The sequence below is a fragment of the Eubalaena glacialis genome, chromosome 1, assembly GCF_028564815.1.
Source record: "Eubalaena glacialis isolate mEubGla1 chromosome 1, mEubGla1.1.hap2.+ XY, whole genome shotgun sequence".
Lineage (NCBI taxonomy): Eukaryota > Metazoa > Chordata > Mammalia > Artiodactyla > Balaenidae > Eubalaena > Eubalaena glacialis.
This window is the reverse complement of record NC_083716.1, coordinates 63,018,782-63,032,061: the sequence shown is the minus strand read 5'-3', so window position 1 is coordinate 63,032,061 and position 13,280 is coordinate 63,018,782. Positions and strand designations below refer to the sequence as shown.

General features: G+C 45.3%; 1 protein-coding gene across 2 annotated transcripts in view; it reads left to right on the top strand.

Moving 5' to 3' along the window:
- Nucleotides 1-12,579: 12,579 nt before the first annotated feature.
- CHST3 (carbohydrate sulfotransferase 3) overlaps nt 12,580-13,280 on the top strand; it is a 36,590-nt gene continuing 35,889 nt past the window's right edge. Inside the window, exon 1 of one of the 2 annotated variants that reach the window (XM_061181145.1) lies at nt 12,580-12,610. The gene's annotated coding sequence lies outside the window, so the exon portion shown is untranslated. Of the gene's footprint in view, nt 12,611-12,923; nt 13,207-13,280 lie in introns of those variants that run through there. The other variant, XM_061181136.1, reaches the window with a different exon arrangement.

The following is a 13,280-nucleotide window of genomic DNA, read 5'->3' as shown; positions in this document are numbered from 1 at the left end:
GCATGGTGGTTGATTTCCAAGAGTGAACATTTTAAGAAAGAAGGTGGACATACATGGCATTTGGACAGTCTTGAAAGCCACATGGCCTCTACTTCCACGGTACTCTATGTGTCAAGCCAGTCACGAAGTTCCAGCCAGGTACATAGGTCCCACAATTAAAGGGACAAAAGTCAAGGCCACATTGTAAGAAGGGCATGTGGGGGACTTCCCTGGTGGCACAGTGGTTAAGACTCCGCACTCCCAATGCAGGGGACCTGGGTTCGATCCCTGATCAGGGAACTAGATCCCACATGCATGCCACAACCAATAGTTTGCATGCCACAACTAAGGAGCCTGCGTGCCACAACTAAGGAGCCCACGAGCCACAACTAAGGAGCCCACCTGCCACAACTAAGACCCAGCACAACCAAATAAATAAATAAATATTAAAAAAAAAGAAGGGGGTTTCCCCGGTGGCGCAGTTGTTAAGAATCCGCCTGCCAACGGGTTCAAGCCCTGGTCCAGGAAGATCTCACATGCCATGGAGCAACTAAGCCCATGCACCACAACTACTGGAGCCTGCGCTCTAGAGCCCACACTCTAGAGCCCGCGACACAACTACTGAGCCCACGTGCCGCAACTACTGAAGCCTGCGTGCCTAGAGCCCATGCTCCGCAACAAGAGAAGCCACCGCAATGAGAAGCCTGTGTGCACCGCAACGAAGAGTAGCCCCCGCTGGCTGTAACTAGAGAAAGCCGCACGCAGCAACGAAGACCCAATGCAGCCAAAAATAAATTAATTAATTTAAAAGAAAAAAGAAGGGCATGTGGGATGAGGAGATAATTTTTGCAGCCATCTTCAGAAAATAAAATCTGCCTCAGTGATGTATACATATGCTTGTGTGTATATATAATATATATGTATGTACACACACACATGACTTTGTACTTCTTGAGATCCCTTGATCCTCCATCCTCCAACCCCACGTTTGCCTGGAGCTTTTCTTTCTTTGTCCCTAGTGTGCCTGTCCTGATTAGTTTGGATTCTACTCTCCAAGTCCCAGTGTGGGACTTTGTCATTAAAAAGAGCTCCAGTCTATTAGTTTCAGGAGTGTATAGGGGAAGCAAAAGTGAGTTTATGGGACCCAGATGGCTCTAGCACCATCAGACCTCACTGTACAGTGGTTCCCTGGCACTTATATACAAATTGGATACTGCAGAAGTATTTTCTAGTTTTAGCTGCTTTTGAATTGGCCTGCCATGCTTTTGAGTAGAAGCTGGTGATTTGGGAACTTAACTGTTCTCAGGACCATCAGAAGCCCAGGTGTCTTCCTTCTGCTTTCTCCCACACAGAAACCAGTATCACATGAGTCTAGTAACTATGGTTTGTCCCCACTCAATTGGTATTTTGAGCTTGTGGGTTTAATTTGTCACTTAGTTTTGTTGTAGAAATTGTCTGTGGCTCTTCTGAATTTTTTATTCTAGTTAGGTTTTTTTTTTGGGTGGGGGGGCGGCATATTAGTCTGTTAGGTCTGTCATAACAAAAAACCACAGGCCGGGTGGCTCAAACAACAGAAATTTATTTTCTCACAGTTTTGGAGGCTAAGTCCAAGATCAAGGTGCTGTCAGTGTTGGTTTCTGGTGAGACCTTGCTTCCTGGCTTATAGACAGCCACCTTCTCACTGTGTCCTCACATGGCCTTTCCTCTGTGAGCACATGAAGAGAGGGAGTGAGATCTCTGGTGTCCCTTCCTCTTCTAAAGACACCCATCCTGTCAGATTAGACCCCTTATGAACTCAATGAACTTTAATTATATACTTTAAGGCCCTATCTCCAAATACAGTCACTTTGGGGGTTAGAGCTTCAACATACGGATTTTGGGCGGACAGTGTTCAGTCCATAACAGCGGGAACTTGGGGAGAGGCTAGAACTATATTCTGCCATCTTCCCAGAATGAGAGAGGCTTTGGCTGTAGTCTGTACAGACCAATGACCCAGGAGAGGGAGCGGAGTGGAGGAGGGTGGGGAGTGCTCTGGAGGTGAAGGGAAGATGCCATCCAGCACTTGACAAAGGCCTTCCGTGGCTGGGGTCCTGCCTACGTCTGCCTCTCATCAACTCCTGACACGTGCTTCCCTCCCCAGTATGCTCCAACGACAGCAAGCAGCTTCTCAAGTTCCTGGCATACACCATCCTGCTCCTGGTCCCCTTGCCTTCGCACCCACAGTTGTGACTGCCCGTAAAGCCCTTCCTCGCTTCCCTGCCGCTTCTCTCCAGTTCAATCAAGAGTCCCTATTTATTTTATCCTTTAGCATTTACCTTGGGCATCTCCTTCTCTAGAAAATCTTCTTAGCTGTCTAGCTGGCTGCAGGGACCCACCATCTCCATGCTCCCAAGCTGTGCGTTCATGCACACACACGTACACACCACACACATGCACACGCACGCATAGTCCCATGCCACCCACAGATGCCTCCTCACTGCACTTCCCTCAATTGTGTCTTTATGAGCACCTCCACCACTAGACGGTGAGCCCCCTGAGGGCAAGGCCTGTGTCTTGTCACCTGCAGCAGACTGGATCCCTGCTCTCAATTCACTCCCCTCATCACAGAATTCTCTATCTATGCCATCACCGTGGCTTCATGGTGGGTAAAATGGACCTCTCCACCTTCATACCTTTAGGTTGGGCATGGGATTTGTTCTGGCCAGTGATGTTGCAGAGGCTTTAAATGTACTTGGGTGGTTTGGTTTGTCTCTTGTATTCCTGTGATCTCTCTCGAGAAGAACATGCTCCAGGATAGCCACTGGTCCATGTAGAATGTGGGGACGTGAAGAGTAGACCTGAACCCAACCCAAAGGCTGGACCCAAGCCCAGCCAACCTGTGGCCTGAAACAGAAATCCCTGCTGACCCCCAACCTACCTAGGAATGAGGAAAATAAATACTTGTCATTGGGAGCCACTGAGATTTGCAGGATGTTTGTTTTGCAGACTTATTGCAGCAATAGCTGACAAAGACAACATTCATCCTAGTGTTCCCAAGCCCAGCACAATCCTGGGCCAAAAAATGTTTGTTGAATAAAGAAGCAAATCCAGGGACTTCCCTGGTGGCGCAGTGGCTGAGAATCTGCCTGCCAATGCAGGGGACACGGGTTCAAGCTATGGTCCGGGAAGATCCCACATGCCACGGAGCAACTAAGCCCATGTGCCACAACTACTGAGCCTGCGCTCTAGAGCCCATGACCCACAACTACTGAGCCCGCATGCCACAACTACTGAAGCCCGCGCACCTAGAGCCTGTGCTCCGCAACAAGAGAAGCCACCGCAATGAGAAGCCCACTCACCGTAATGAAGAGTAGCCCCCGCTCACCGCAACTAGAGAAAGCCCACGCGCAGCAACAAAGACCCAACGCAGCCAAAAATTTAAAAATTAAATTAAAAAAAAAGATTTAAAAAATTATAAAATAAAATAAAAAAGAAGCAAATACATCCTTTGATCCAATACCTTTGCGGTATGAGTCAGTTCAAGTCACCGCACCTTCTGAGACCTCTGCTACCTCTTCTTTGCAAAGGGGATAATAATGGTTTCTTTGTAGGGTTGCTGTCAGGTGTCAATGAAATAATGTAGGTAAAGCTCCTGGCACTTTGTGCCCAATAAGTGCCATTTTTCTTCCTCCCTCTTCACTCCCTGACATCTTTAAGTGAGCTCTTAAAAGGTTAAAATGATGGGGGCCCAGGAAGCTGAGTGGGGAGAGGCAAGAGCTTACTCTAGGGTCTTGGGCCTCGGGCCCTTTAACTCCAGCTGGGGAAACCTCTTTATATTCTTCCCCTTCCCCTCTTCCTTTGCCCCCAGGATTTTTCCCTGAGTCACTGCCAACTAGCTCTTCCTTGCCCAGAGAAGGGGATTTGCCCCAGATCCTAAGAATGGCTCAACAATTCCTTGGCAGCATGCAGCTGGGCTGCCTTAGGTCAGGCAGCTTACACTTCCTCTCTCTTCGTGGAAGGTAGCCACTGTGTAAGAGGCCTGACTACTCTGAAACCACCATGCTGTGAGGAAGCCCAAGCTAGCCACATGGGGAGAGAGAGGCCATGTTGAGAAGCACTAACGTGCCACACATGGGAGTGAAGCCTCTTGGACTTTCCAGCCCAGGCCACCTCAACTGCCAGCTGAACACCACAGAGTGAGTGACCTCGGTTGATGCCATGTAGAGCAGAGGAGCCTTCCAGACGAATCCAGTCAACCCACAAGATTGTGAGAAATAACACATTTTTGTTGTTTTAAGTCATTAAGTTTTGAGGTGGTTTGTTACACAACAGATAAGTTCATAAATAAACGAAACTCTTTCTCTATAATATGTTATATATAATATGTATAATATATATTTTTATTATTATTTGCACCAATGAACCATTTGAGAGGAAGGGGCAGAAATCATGACCCTAAATATTTCTGTGTGTATCTCTAATGAACCAAATATCATCTTACAGAACAGTACAGTTATCAAACTCAAGAAATTTAATATGGACACAATATTATTATTCATTCTGTCCCTAGTCATATTGGGTCAATTATCAAAATAATGTCTTTCATAGTGATTTTTTTTTTTCGGTTCCAGAATCCAGTTCAGGATTACACATTACATTCAGTGGTTGTATTACTTGTAAGTAGTTGCATAACAAGTCACCCCAAAACTTAGTGGCTTAAAGCAGCAACCTTTATCATCTCACAGTTTCTGTGGGTCAAGAATCTGGATGTGGCCTCGCTGGGCTACTTGGCTCAAGGCTGCAATCAAGGTGTCAGCCAGGGCTGCAGTGATCTCAAGATTCAACTGGGGCAGGATCTGCTTCCAGGCTCATTCAGGAATTGCTGGCAGGATTCAGTCATGTCAGGGTGTTGGCCCAAGGGCCTCAGTTCCTTGAAACACGGGCCTCTCCATAGGGTAGATCACAATCTGGCAATTTGCTTCATCAGACCAAGCAAGCTGAGAAGAACCAGAGAGGGAATGCTAGCAAGACAGAAGTCACAGTCTTTTGTAATCTAAACACAGTCTTTTGGGTTCTCAGAAGTGACATTCCATCACCTTTGCTGTACTCTATTATTAGAAGCAAGTCACCAACATGGAAGCAACCTAAGTGTCCATCAGCAGATGAATGGATAAAGAAGATATGGTATATTTATACAATGTAATATTACTCAGCCATAAAAAAGCATTAAATATTGCCATTTGCAGTAACATGGTTGGACCTAGAGATTATCATACTAAGTGAAGTAAGTCAGATGGAAAAAGACAAATGTTATATGATATCACTTATATGTGGAACCTAAAAAATAACACAAATGAATTTATTGACAAAACAGAAACAGACTCACAGAAACAGAAAACAAACTTATGGTCACAAAAGGGGAAAGGCATGGGGGAGGGATAAGTTAGGAGCATGGAATTAACAGATATATACCACTATATATAAAATAAATAAACAACAAGGATTTACTATATAGCACAGGGAACTATATTCAGTATCTTGTAATAACCTATAATGGAAAAGAATCTGAAAAAAAATAACTGAATTACTTTGCTGTATACCTGAAACTAATACAATATTGTAAATCAACTATACTTCAATTAAAAAAAAAAAAGCAGCAGCAAGTCACCAGATCCAGGCACACTCAAGGAGAGGTGATGACATAAAAGAGGGGGTATAATTGGGGACCATATTAGAAGCCTGCCTGCCACAGTGCTCATGCCTCTTTAATCTCTTCCAACCTGGAATGGTTTCTTAGCCTCTTCCTTTGTCTTTTGTGTCATTTGACATTTTAAATATTAGAGGCTAACTGTTTTGTAGATGTCCCTCAGTTTGGGTTTGTTTGATGTTTCCTCATGATTAGACTGAGGTGATTTTTTTGGCAGGAATAATTCATACATTGTGTCCATCCCAGCACATCACATCAGGAGGCACATGATGTCAGTGTGTCCCATTATTTGTGACCTCAGCTTGTGTCAATGTCGATAAAAAAATTATTCAATAGTCAATCTAAGAAAGAAATGGAAAATTTTAATTGAGCCAACCTGGGGATTATAATCTGGGAGACAGTCTTTCAGACAGCTCTGAGAACTGTTCCAAAGAGGTAAGCAGGGAGGCTAGTATATAAGTGAGTTTGGTGAAGGGGTACGTGCAACCAAGCACACATCTCAGTAAAGGTTACTATTATTCAGATGAACAGATATCTTAGCTAATGGCTTTAGTGCTTTTCTAAGTCTGGGAAAATGCAAGAAGCTGAGTTCATAAAATTTTTCCTGAAAATATCCAATTATCTGAGGGCCAGTTCTGTCAGCTTTCCTAGAGCACAAAGTGCCTCATCCTGACCCCTGAACCCATTTCAAGGTGTGCTGTAAGTCAGCGACTGCAGTGGCTAACGACTTGATTCTCATAGAACTGGATGGTGGGCAACATTCTTTATATTACAATCCCCTTCCTTTCAGCCTTAATTTCGACCAAGGTTTGGGAGGCATTTCGTGACCAATTTGTCCCACGGCCTTAGGAATGCTCATTCTTAGGTCAGGAGAAGATTTTGTTGATAGGCCACTCAACATGCTATTATTGGACTAGGCCCTGTTAACAGTAGCCAAAAGCCTCTAGATCCCCTGTCTTACTAGTCTGTTATGGTCCAGAAAATGGTACCCTCTTGTTGTTTCTTCCCATATCTAGAGTTACACTATTACAATCATTGATCTTATAGGACTATATATTTGCTCAACTGTTTCAAGTTGCCTAGTCATCATTATTTTTTTAATAAATTTATTTATTTATTCATTTATTTAATTTTTGGCTGCATTGGGTCTTCGCTGCTGCACGCGGGTTTTCTCTAGTTGCTGAGAGCGGGGGCTACTCTTCGTTGCGGTGCGCGGGCTTCTCATTGCGGTGGCTTCTCTTGTTGCGGAGCACAGGCTCTAGGCGTGTGGGCTTCAGTAGTTGTGGCACACAGGCTTCAGTAGTTGTGGCTCGCGGGCTCTAGAGTGCAGGCTCAGTAGTTGTGGCGCACGGGCTTAGTTGCTCCGCGGCACGTGGGATCTTCCCAGACCAGGGCTCGAACCCGTGTCCCCTGCATTGGCAGGCGGATTCTTAACCACTGCGCCACCAGGGAAGCCCCCGTCATCATTATTTTTATCAGAGGCTGTCACATATGTGGTAATGAGAGAACAATAATCTTGTAAAATAGGCAGAATATAAGTAATACAGCTAGTAACATTAATAAGGTCATAAGTAAGTATTCAAGCTAAGAACTTCCATTAGATGCAGCCCAGTATCTCCCCAGGTTGTCTGACCAGTCTGTTCTGCACCAATCAATATCTTTAAGGGAAATGTTATATTGGCTTTGTATATAAAGTTCACCAAAGATGTCTGCACAGACAAAGAGAGTGGTGGGTCATCGTGACCCTTTACAAGATTGAGAAAGGAATGGTGTCTTCTAAGGAGTTACATGGCTGGTGTCAGAAGGAGAAAAATTTATCTTTCTGATTGAGCAGGTATTTCTGTCATTAGGGAGGTCTAGTTAACACATAATGAAGATGCACAAAGGTGCTAGAGGGGAGAGAGGAGGCCAAAGGACAGAGAAAATTTTCTGTTTAAATTTTTCTTGTCCTGCCTTTAAAGTGTGAATTTTTATTTCATCACTTGGATCACTTGGTTAAAATGGTGCTCAGCCTCCCACATTCTTAACCATCCTGCAATTCTGCCTCTGGCCTGGAAAGTTCTTTCAATTTTTCAAACACTGTTTTAAAAAAAAAACAAACCTGAGACCAGTTCTCTTGGCAGAGCAACTGTGGGAAGAAGTAGAGCCTGGAAACTATTTTAGGATGAAAATTCTCAATGTCCTGGATCAGACCCTTACTCTCTACCTCTCATTTGCAACCAAGATACCCTCACTGAAGGCCCAAGTAGTGGCTGGCATGCTTGAGGAGTGAATACCCTTTTACACCTACGTTTCTTTCAATTGCTGGTCCCTTTACTTAGAAAGCCATGGCTCACTGCTACCTTCTTTCCTATCTGCAGAACTTCAGCTCATCTCTTAAGCCCAGGCCTGGGGTCTTCAGCTCCAGGAATAAGGCTGCCGCACTGCACAGTCCCAGGGGCCAACAGTCACATCACATTCCCCATGCCTGGTGCCCCTGGAGTTGTGCAACCTGTGGTCTTGCTCTGGAGACACCTATCCCCATCCCCAGCCCTAGCCTCACCTCACACAGCACACTGATTCACTAGTGCTTGTTCAGACATAGGTCTGTCTTCTCTAATCAGAAGGTGAGACTAGGCTTGTTTACCTCTATGGGCCCCCATATCCAATATGTGTTCAACAAGCATTGGGTGAACACAGGAATTCCTCAGTGACTACTCAGGTGCACCCTCCCCACCCCTGACCAACATCAGTAGCACAGAGTCTCATTCTCTACAATCTGGTGGTGACACGGTCTAAGTTTCCACCTTTGTATCCCTTGAGGGGCATCACAAAGTTCTGGCAATAAAATTCCAGACTCCGTATGTCCCGCAGGAAGGCCTCCCTTATAAGACCAGCAGGTGCAGTTAAAGGTAGCTTCTTGACAGATTTGTGAGGTTGAAATGGAGGCCCTCCCTTCTAAGAAGAGGGGATAGGGTCTGGAGAAACCCATGTTTCAAGATACCGACTCTAAAAACAAGTTGGAGAGCCTGCAGACTGACTCCGGGGCAGAGGCTGGGCCCCTGTGATGTGAGGCGAGAGCAACCAGCGTGGCTGGAGCTGCAGAGGGAGGGGTTCCGGGAGCTTACCCAGGAAGTGAGCTGGGGTCTCAATTCTCACCAAATCCCTGGTCCCCTATTGCAGGTCGCTGTTAATAACAGAAGGGAAGCACCCAGTCGGGTTTTTCTGCTATAAGAGATACCAAGGTCTCACCTCACAGCCTTGAGTACCTTGCCCAGGTCCCCTCCAGCTGGCAGCTGGTTGAAGCTTTGGATGGTCTGGACCCAGGTAATGAGCAGGGCCCTCTGACTTCTTGCACCTGTGAGGACCTGCTCGTGGGTCCTTCTCAATCCTCTTTGGATTTCTCATCTACACATGTTGAGAATGACAGATGCCAAGTGCAGATGTTGAGGGTTTTGCTTTTTTGTTTGTGTTCCAATTCCAAGCCCTTTCCCACGCTAGCCTTGTACCCCAGAGGTGGCTCTGCCCAGCAGTGCGCTGCACCAGGCGCGGGAGGTATCACACTTGGTCAGATAGGACCATAGGTCACCGTGAAACAATACTTATTCATTTAACCAAAGTGATAATAAAAGATTTCAAAAGCAAATACAGACATTTTAAATTACTTAAAAGCTTGGAAAGAAACTTACAATCTGTTATCAAAAGCAGCTCAACAGTCCAAAAAAACTTTGTTCTCTTCATAGAGAGAGAAAACAAACCCAGGTTTTGCACCATCTTACCTTTAATATTAAAATTCATTTACTCAATTAAATTCCTTCTAATCTTCGTTAGTCCTGACTACACATAGAATTCCTTTCTAAAGACTCTTCTTTTCCCTCTTGCAAAGCTTCCACAACTTGCTATACCCATATTAATTTGTCCCATATTTTCTTTCCCATTTAGAAATAACCAGTTTTAGGACCAAATTACTTTCTTTCTCTTAACAAAATGCATTTCCATTTCTTATACCTTCTTTTCCTTGCATACAAAGGTGTTTTCTTATTAAATTTTAGTTTTAATTAAATATATTAATTAGAATTCTCAACTCTTGAAAACCTTAATTTCTAGTGAAAACTAAGAAATAAGCAACTATGAACTGTGTTTTACATTAGCACTCTGTAGATTAGCAAACTTGTAAAATGTTCAATAAACTTCCATCATTTAACTTAATGTAGCAAAACTCTAAAGTTTCAAGTTACCAAATATCTGAAGAAACTACTTTTAAGTAGACAGTCATAAAACATAATTATTCCTAAAGAGTTCTCCTTTAAAAAAAAAACTTATCTCATTTACATTTAATTTACTTTAAAAAATTTCATCATACCAAGTTATTTTTCTTGCTGACAAATTCTGCAATAGATATAATAAGATCTTATTTAACCTCCAGTAAACCTAGGTACAATAAAAATATCATACTTAATGTTGATGGCTCCAAGGACATGTCTGATTAATTAAACCAGCAAAAATGAACTTTAATGCCCAAAGTTAATTTAATACTGAATATTTCCCAGTTCACATAAACCTGAAATTTCTTTGGTTTAGTTTCTTGTATATTTCTTTTAATAATTTTTTAAAATTTATTTATTTATTTTTGACTGCGTTGGGTCTTCATTGCTGCACGCGGGCTTTCTCTAGTTGCAGCCGAGTGGGGGCTACTCTTCGTTCGGGCTTCTCATCGTGGTGGCTTCTCTTGTTGCAGAGCACAGGCTCTAGTTGTGCGGGCTTCAGTAGTTGTGGCTTGTGGGCTCTAGAGCACAGGCTCAGTAGTTGTGGCACACGGTCTTAGATGCTCTGCGGCATGTGGGATCTTCCAGGACAAGGGCTCGAACCCATGTCCCCTGCATTGGCAGGCGGATTCTTAACCACTGAGCCACCAGGGAAGTCCCAAGAAATTAATTTTGTTAATAAGGTCTGGAAGTTGAGACATATCATATGTATAATGTACACACAGACATATAGACAGACACAACTAGAGATCTCATAGCTTCATTTTAACTTAGTCATGAATCAGGTATTACAATATAAAACTCACTAGTTTATAACTAACAGTTGGAATAAGTTAAGTTTAAAAATGCCTCTTCCCTCCACCCCCAATTTTTCCTATCAGTCTCGGGAATTGGAGATGTCTAGATAAGACAGGAGTTCCTGAGAGCCCTGGTAGAACATTTACATCTCAAGGCACAGGGAGAGAAAAGCAAGTTCCTCCTAGAACTTGCTCTCTTAGGGTCAGAATTCTGAAAAGATGTTTTATCAAGCTGGCAAAACTAGTTATGGATTATCAAATGAGCCTAATCTTGGGCATTTTTCTCCAGAGTCTAAAGAATACTGTGTTCACACAGTGTTACCAAAAAAAAAAAAAAAAAAAAAAAATCAATCAGGGCTTCCCTGGTGGCGCAGTGGCTGAGAATCTGCCTGCCAATGCAGGGGACACGGGTTCGAGCCCTGGTCTGGGAAGATCCCACATGCCGCGGAGCAACTGGGCCCGTGAGCTACAATTACTGAGCCTGTGCGTCTGGAGTCTGTGCTCCGCAACAAGAGAGGCCGCGATAGTGAGAGGCCCGCGCACCGCGATGAAGAGTGGCCCCCGCCTGCCACAACTAGAGAAAGGCCTCGCACAGAAACGAAGACCCAACACAGCCATAGATAAATAAATTAATTTTTTAAAAAAAATCATCTTTTCGGCTTTAGTCATGGTACCAGAACAAAAGGTGGTCCCATTTTGTAGGATGCATCCTAAAGGGCTATTTTTAGGAACTGAACTTTCGTTTAATGTTTAATGTCCACCAATTAAAATAGTGTACCTTCTTTAGCACAAATACATACACACACACAAACACACACACACACACACAAAGATAAAAGACAAACCAATTCCAAAAGGCTCAAAGCCAAACCAGTTCCAAAAGGCTAACTTTGATACAATAGCATAAAAGCCTATACACAAAGAATTTCATGTCATTTTCCTTCCCTTTTACAAAAACAGTTCCAGTTGATGGTCCCTTCATGGTGGCCAAAATTGTTACCGAACCGAACTCGGGTCTGCTTGCCCAACAAGCAGCATAGCCAATATACTACACCAGGTTGTGGTGAAGGAAAGTACAGGGTTTATTTGCAAGGCACCCAGCAAGGGAGTGGGAGACACGCCTCAGATCCGCTCCATTTGGTCTTTCAGTGAGGGGGTTTTATAAAGGGGAAGAACAAAGAGGCTGGGATTAATCATCTTGGGACATTTCCGTGACATTTTTTAACCTTTCTTTAAATTGAAGTATAGTTAATTTATAATACTGTGTTAGTTTCAGGTATACAGCAAAGTGATTCAGTTATACATATATATGTGTATATATATGTATATGTACATATATATTCTTTTTCAGATTCTTTTCCATTATAGGTTATTACAAGATATTGACTATAGTTCTTATATTGTGCTTTCTGTGACATTCAGGTTCCGGGACTCAGGATGTCTCTGGTTTAGGATTCTCTGGCCAGGTGGTCCAGGCCTCAGGGGGTCTGTTAACTTATCTTGCCCTGGAGAAACAACCTGAGTTTATACATTAATGATATCTGTAATAGCAACTTTAGTACATTAACAGTGTTACTCACAACAGCAGCCTTAGCACATTAACAATGTTCTCAACAGCAGCAATTTTAGTCAACTGACTCTGGTTGACTAGTGTTCAGTTAGCACAGGATTGAAGTCAGAGTGGACAAGAAAGGGAATAAAGTTTTGGATAGACACATTAATCATAAACTCGTAAGGGAACTCAGGTTTTAGAAAGACTCCGTTTCAATAGGATGGGAGGCCGGAAGGACTTGAGGGGCTCTGGCAGAGTGAAGCCACGAGGATCTCCAGGCCACCTCCCTTCCAACCCTCCCCCGCCCCTCCCAACCCAGGAGGGGAGCTCTTCCCAGCGTCTCTGAAAGCGGGTAGGGATCCCAGCGGCTTTAAGAGAGTCCCAGGGGAGAGGCGGGCGGAGGCGCAGCGCTGGGAACAAAGGCCCACAGAGGGGTCCTGGAGAGCGCAGCTCCCCGGGGGCTGGGGCGACGGCGGCCGCTCCCCCTCAGCTCCTCCCTCTCCTTCCCTGCTTCCACCCGGAGGCCCGTCGCGCAGCCCGAGCTGCGCCAACTTCGCCAAAGGTTCCCAAGTTGCCAGGGGCGCAGGGGTGGGAGCTGGGTGGGGTGAGGGAGAAAAGGAGGAGGAGGAGGGCTCCCCGGGCGCCTTGGACGCAGTTCAGGAATCCGCCGCCACTGCCGGCCGCTCGCGGACTCGGGCCGAACGGGGAAGGCGCCAGGCAGGACCGCTTGCTCGCTGCGCAGGACGGCGCCCTCCTGGCGCCACTTCCCGCCCACCGTGCGAACCGGCGGGGCCGAGCCTTCTTCCCTCCCCGCCGCCGTCCCCGGCCGGAGCCGCTTCTGCCTGGTCCTGCCGAGAGGAGGGCAAAGTTGCGGGCGGATGCTGCCCGCGCCGGACCCCTGCCTCGGAAAGTCGGATCCGCCCCCGCGGGAGGAGGCTCGGTGGCGGGGTAAGTAGGGCACCGGCATCCCGGAACCGCCTCTGGGCCTGGGAGATGGCCCAGCGGTGCGCACCCCACCATCC